This window comes from Octodon degus, unplaced genomic scaffold, assembly GCF_000260255.1.
Source record: "Octodon degus isolate 3935 unplaced genomic scaffold, OctDeg1.0 scaffold00063, whole genome shotgun sequence".
NCBI classification, from domain to species: domain Eukaryota; kingdom Metazoa; phylum Chordata; class Mammalia; order Rodentia; family Octodontidae; genus Octodon; species Octodon degus.
The window spans coordinates 13,105,995-13,112,824 of NW_004524639.1; the positions used below are offsets into that span (position 1 = coordinate 13,105,995).

A 6,830-nucleotide genomic window follows, 5' to 3' on the forward strand; every position below is an offset into this window, starting at 1 on the left:
AGAAATATACCTATATAACCTTTCCATACATGAAATAATGCCACCATAGAAGTAACCAATGAAATCAAGTTATTGGTTAGATGATTATGAAATATAAATATATATGTACATATATACTATAAATTCTTTTGTAATTAGACATTTTCATATGAATAATGTAAAATAATGCTTTAGATAAGTCTTATCTTAATCATTAGATTTTTCTAATTGTAGGGAAAATTCAGTAAATTTTAGTGACTCCCACTATTATACATGATCAAACTATGAGAATGTGTTTTTCAAATTATATCCAAGGGAGATAGCTCAGTGAAATAAGTGCTTGCCTGGCAAGTGCAATGTCCTGAGTTAGATCCTCGTACCATCAAAAAATTAGAAAAAAAAAGTTTAGAAATGCATGAAAATAAAAGAAAATTATTTGTAAGAATTGTTAATTTCATTGTAAATGTGCTATTTAAAATAAAACAGCGAGTATAAATGTGTTTTTCTGTGTGCATAAAAATGAAGAATAGAAAAAATAATTTTTTGTTTGTTTTTTTACTTCTTATTTTTTGTTTTTATTCATATTATTGAGAAACAAATAGCAATGAAACAGTTTCAAAACCAATTAATAGGACTGTTTTAATAATTAATACATTGCATATTGTTTTCTTCATAGTGGCTATTCATAGTACAAGATTCAGACATGGTATCCTGCCTTAAAAATATGGAAAGCTCCAGGAATTTGCATATCATCCTTCTGTAGGGACCATGCTAATCTTCTCTGTATCATTCCAAGTTTAGTATATTTACTGCCGCAATGAGCACAGAAAAATAAATTTAAATAATTCACAGCCAAATATAACCAACAGCAATGTTTTAATACAGCATTTTCATAGAAACTCACATAATATAACCATTATAAGGGCTGGCCAAATAGCTCAGTGGATTACAGTGCCTGCAAGCAGGCACAGCAGTTGGGAGCTCGATTCCTGGCCCTGTCATGCCGGCTCTCCTGGTGAGAGGGTGAGACTGGGCGTGGTGGTGCGTGCCTGTAATCCAAACTCTTGGGAGGTTGTAAACAGACAAATCACTACTAGTCTGACCTAGTAGTGAGACTCTGAACACTCTGTAGGCCCTTCCTTAAAATGCAAAAAAAAAAAAAAAAGAAAAATTTATATATCGTTTGCCCTAATTTAATTTTCTATATTATACCCGAGTAAATTTATAAGATGAGAATGAATTCATAAGGTTATCAATTAACAATCAACACGAACAGGAATATACTATTACTTTCTAGTTTTCATTTTGGTATAATGTAGGACAATACCTTTCACTAATTTTTATTAGCACTACATTTATTAAACATTAAATTTTTCTCCAAAACCCAGGCCTTATGCACAGTTTTATAAAACTTTTCTTCTCTAGCAAATCTAACATCAAATGGAAGCATAACTATTTCCTTGGAATCTGGGGAAGCTCAAAAGAAATCTTTATTTTCTTGAATCTTCCATTTCACTTTAAAAATGCACATGAATTTTTCACTGTATTATAAAATTTTTGTGCACCTGTAAACTGTGATGAGTTTCTTCCTCCAATTTTGGAGTGTAAAAGTTATTTTTCAGGTCACTGCAACATTCTGATGATTAGCTTTTGTATAATATATAGTAGAATAATTTTGAGAAGCACAATGCCAGAGGGTTTTAAGAATTAAAGTTGAGATTGAAAAGATAGAAAACCTAATTTTGTTTTAGATGTACTGAAATAACTTTATCTTGGGTTTAACTTGAAATCTGAGAAGCTTGAAGAAACTGTTCTCTAACACTACCAAGGCTAAAAACTTAATGTGAGGTAATTTAATCACTTTTTGCCATTTTTAATGTGTCCTAACATATTTGTTGCTATGCTTAGTTAAATATGAAAAACTGTAATTTGAATTTAGTACCTACTTCTGTTTTGAATTCAAGAAATTTTATTACTTCTAATATATAAACTCAAACACTGGAGAACACAAGGGCCTTCCTCAAAAAACTGACACCTAGTAACGATTTTTTTTTTCACTTCACTTTTTCTTTACTTTTCTTCATTCGGCTGAACTCAGATATACTGTCTGAATGACCTAGACATACAAAAATCCCCACACTTTTTCGCTGGTTTTTAAAATGAAATCTTCATTTATAAAACTGAAACACTAAAGCATTAAAATACAGAAAGCTCATTTAACTCACTTCACAAGAGCATTAACAGATAACGTATCTCTTTCGTAACTATTTTAAGGCAAATGGTGTCAACATTAATACCAAGTGTAAACAGACAGAGGGATACGAACGATAAGAACTCAGAACTTACCTAGACAAGGTTGTAATGGCAACTAACAAGCTATTGAAGACACGGAGTCCCAAACACGGCTAACCATGTGTCACGGCAGGGCCTAGGAAGGCTGCTGCACCTCACAACACAGCAATGTGAACAGGTGGGGTGCTGGGAGGGCCTGCGGATGTGTTAACTGTGATGTGTCAAACGCAATCATCTAGTGGGCGAGAGGAAGTACAGAAGGTGGAGGCTGCAGCTCGCGCGTGGCTTTATCTGTACTGGTAATTCATGCTGTGTTCTGCGTTCCTGCTTTAGCCCCACTGTAGTTCTGGCCCCTGTAGTTCTGGGGAGTTGTACTTGAATTGTTTTTTGTTTTTTTTGTTTTTTTTTTTGTTTGTTTGTTTGTTTGTTTTGGCCTAACAGGGGATTGAACTCAGGCCCTTGCCCTTGTCAGGCAAGCACTTATTCTACTGAGCTATCTCCCCAGCCCTGTAGTTCGATTTTGATATTAAATTTCAGTGTGCTCTTAGCCCATATATAACGTGTAAGTATAACATAAACAATGAAGAGATAGAAAGAGAGAGAGAGAGAGAGAGAGAGAGAGAGAGAGAGAGAGAGAGAGAGAATGGATTACCCAGATTTACTTTTGATGTGAAAAGAATGAGTGCATGATCAAGCTTAAAATATATAAAAAAAATTACTGTAGTGATGACACAAGGAATCCAGCATAAAAACTAATCCTGTTTATTTGTTTAAAGTAAATAAATAAAAACTTCATCCATCAACCTGAGGTTATGTATTTGCACTTAATTCATTTTAAATTCAAGTAGTTCTACTTAATCTAATGCTAGAGTAACTATGCAAATGTTATTCTAGGACCAGATATATGCCTTCAAATTATTGTATTCATAACTTCCATGCCAAAACATGTATAATGCATATGAAAGAAACATGAAATCTACCTAAATAGCAATAATAAAAAACATAATACTGTCTTTTTTTAGTAACTAATATGTGTCATTGTTGGCAGTGATTTATACGAATAATTTTATTTAATCTTCACAACTGTATGACTATCTGTTAGTTCTTGAAAGTGGAACATACGATACATTGAAATAAATTAAGACCTTACCTAAGTTAACATAGCTAAATATTACTTGATATAACCCAGCTTGACAGCAATTACTTTCATAATTCTTTAAAAATAACCACCTAAGTGTTAATAATATGTCTCTGAAGTAAAAGGATTAATTTGTTTTTTAAATTATCTCTTACATGTGTTGGTAATTTTTTCCAATTTTTTAAAATTCAGTCTATCTGTGTTGCAACTATGATTATAAAAGTATTTTAATACATTATTTTCTTGGGTTGGGGATATGGCTCAGTAGAAAAAGCATTTCCCTGGCAAGCGCAAGGGCCTGAGTTCAATCCCAAGTTCCACACATATACACACACACACACCCCAAAAAAATCTATCTATCTATCTATCTATCTATCTATCTATCTATCTATCTATCTATCTATCTATCTAATTTTCTTTGCTGTCCGTACCATAAAAATCTTGTAGTAGATTTATATTGCTTCCTTTTCCAATAATATTTCTGAAATAGCTTCTTCCTTTGTCCGTGTATGTTATAAAGCCATCATCACTTAGTCCATTTGTTAATATATTCTAACAAGCAATAGTAATGGGTTTTTAGGTTGTTCTTACTACTCTGAGTCCTTCTTTGGAATTTATAACATGACTCAGTAGTATAAAAAGCACATTTTCATTGAGGCTACAAATTCAGAAGTACATAAATATGAAATGATTGTTAGCTTTCTACATTAAATAATGGCAAGAGTCTGTCTAATATTTCACCAAAGAGAGGGAAGCAGAGGCAAGAGATAACATTATTAATGACAATAAGAACCAGTTTTAGTCTTTAGAATCATTGCACCTTGCTGTTCATTTGCCTTATTTTAAGATGAGTTTTGGAATGAAATATCACTATTTTTAAAAGGTCTCAGTTGACTTGGATAAGTGGTTATACATGGCAAGGAAATTGTACAACATGCTAAAATCAATCCATTTTGTTTTTTCTGAAAGAAAAGTACAAACATGTATTCCTGACCAATTCCAGTTTTTCACCAAGAACTTTCACTGAAACACTAGCACTTAAGGTGCTTCAGTGCAAATAAAAGTTTGAAATGTCTGAAAATTAATGTGTAAAACTGATTTCCTGTTGGATCCAGAAATTCTCAACAGCTACATTATTTTTTTTTTTTCCGGAACTGGGGATTGAACTCAGATCCTTGCGATTGCCAGTCAAGCGCTTATTCTGCTGAGCCATTTCCCCGGCCCCAATAGCTACATTTTTAACAGACAATTAACATGTAATAAAACACATTTTTATAATAAACATTAATATGCTGCATTTATATAGAATGATTAAAATATACTACTTTTATTTAATAGCATTGTAACAAATGGCCAATTATCACATGAAGTCTTATGTTTTATTTTTGTAATGGAGCAAATCTAAATTTATATCCTTAGATTCATCAGGATGCCCTTGCTAGTGAATGATTCCAATGTTATTCTGCTCTCTTAGCATCAAAGAGAGAAGTAAATTCCTGAATTCAGCCATCCAAAAACTCCGAAGCTTCTGAAGCCATGGTCTAAGTATATGCGCTGCCAAAGTGAGCACAACAGCCGTGGTCTAAGCAGGACCAGGCTACAGTTCAAGCTTGTGAAATGCCTTGTTATTGTCCACTGGATGAGGTCTTCCAGGTATGCAGAATGCAAGAGTTGCAGTGTGGAGGCTTCATTCAGATTTTAAAAGAAGGCCTGGAAAAACATTCAATTGGCCTATGAAGAAAGTGGGAAGCTGTAAGAGTTTATCCAATGTCCAGTTTAGACTCCAGGAAATTAGAAACTGTTGGCCTGGGAAATTTTACAGAGAATAGTCGGGGTATATTGTTTTTTTCTATAATTAGGACAGGGCATACTGGGTGTATACAGTCTCACTACATAGATCAATTTGTAGTGATTATCCTGTTTTCAGCCTCTCAAATGCTGGGATTACAGGCATGCACCACCACACCCAGTCTCAATCACTGTCTTAGCACGACCAGCAGGTGGGGCTGGCAGGTGGGGCTGGCAGGTGGGGCTGGCAGGTGGGGCTGGCAGGTGGGGCTGGCATGGCACAATGGGGACTGAACCCCGGATGCTATACTATGCTCTAGCTAAGTAAGCACTTTAGTCTGCTGAGCTATCAGGCTGGCCTAGTCAGAGTACAAGCAATAAGCAAAGCCAGCCTAAGAGAGAGAGGACATCAAGACTGAAAACTCAAAGCCATAGGAATGGATCGTCAGAAGAATTTGGAGTTTATATATGGCTACAACCTGCCCTGGCGTTAGACACAGAGCTACAGGATTTAATATTTGCCCTGTTTGTGTGTCAGAGCATGGAGTAACCTTGTTTTGTTCCAATTATTCTCTTTCTCTCTCTCTCATCAATTCATTTACATTATGCTAGTTGATAAATTTTATACGTCATAACAGCTAACACTTCCCCTTGAGTCTCAGAAGACAGTTTAGACTTGGACATTTCAGCATGCTAGAACTGTTAACATCCATCAACTTGTAGTTATGGACTAAATGCATTTTGCATAATGAGATGAACATGTCTGTTTTTGGGGAGCCAGAAGTAGAATGTTGTGGTTTAGATTAAAAAGCACCTCAACACCTCTATATGTTTGGAATGAGATTGGATTAAACAGGTGCTTTTCTCATCATTTAATTCATTCTTTGCTGACAGTATTAGTTAAATATGCTGTTAGTTGGTAGGACCTGACTGGAGGTGGATCATGGGGAGAGTGATCTGGGAGAGTGTATTCTGGACGGTAGCTTCTCTATTGCTCTGTGCTTCATGACTGCTGTGGAATAAGGATCTTTCATCTTCCAAGCCATTTCTAACTTGGAACTGTCAGCCATGAACTGAATTTTCTCAAAATTGTAAACCTGTCCTTATTTAATTTATTGAGGTTAGATAGTTTCCCCCCAGTGACAGGAATGCTGACCAATGTATAATTTATTGTTATTTTTAACTAAAATCAGTGTTAATTAAATCTACTCTGCTAATAAATTCCATATGTTAAATCTTCTTAAATAAAAATGCTGACTTTAATGAATCTGATCATTAACACTAACATCATGATCATTATGGTTTTGAATAATTGATCCACCCTTAACACACTTTATTTTGTATTTATATTGATTAAGTCTATAGTGTTTGAAAGTTCATCTTCTATACTTCATTTTGGCATGGATGCATATAAATAATCTATCAGCACTTTCATGATTCACAAAACTCTGAATAAGGCAATATATCAGTTAGGGTTCACTAGAGGAATCTGGTAGGCTTACAATGGCTGCCTGCAGTGTCAGGGATTAAACAATGCAGAATGGATATCTGTACCCTGGGGATCTGAAGGAGCCGTTTGAAAGCTAAGGGCCTTAAGCTCACCACAGAGCTTAGTGTAAGTCCATGTTAGAAA

General features: G+C 34.7%; 1 non-coding gene across 1 annotated transcript; it reads right to left on the bottom strand.

The window, feature by feature from the left end:
- Positions 1 to 697: 697 nt before the first annotated feature.
- LOC111817596 lies at positions 698 to 804 on the bottom strand. Its single transcript, XR_002821747.1, has one exon. It is a non-coding gene; the product is annotated as a U6 spliceosomal RNA (small nuclear RNA).
- Between the last annotated feature and the right edge of the window lie 6,026 nt (positions 805 to 6,830).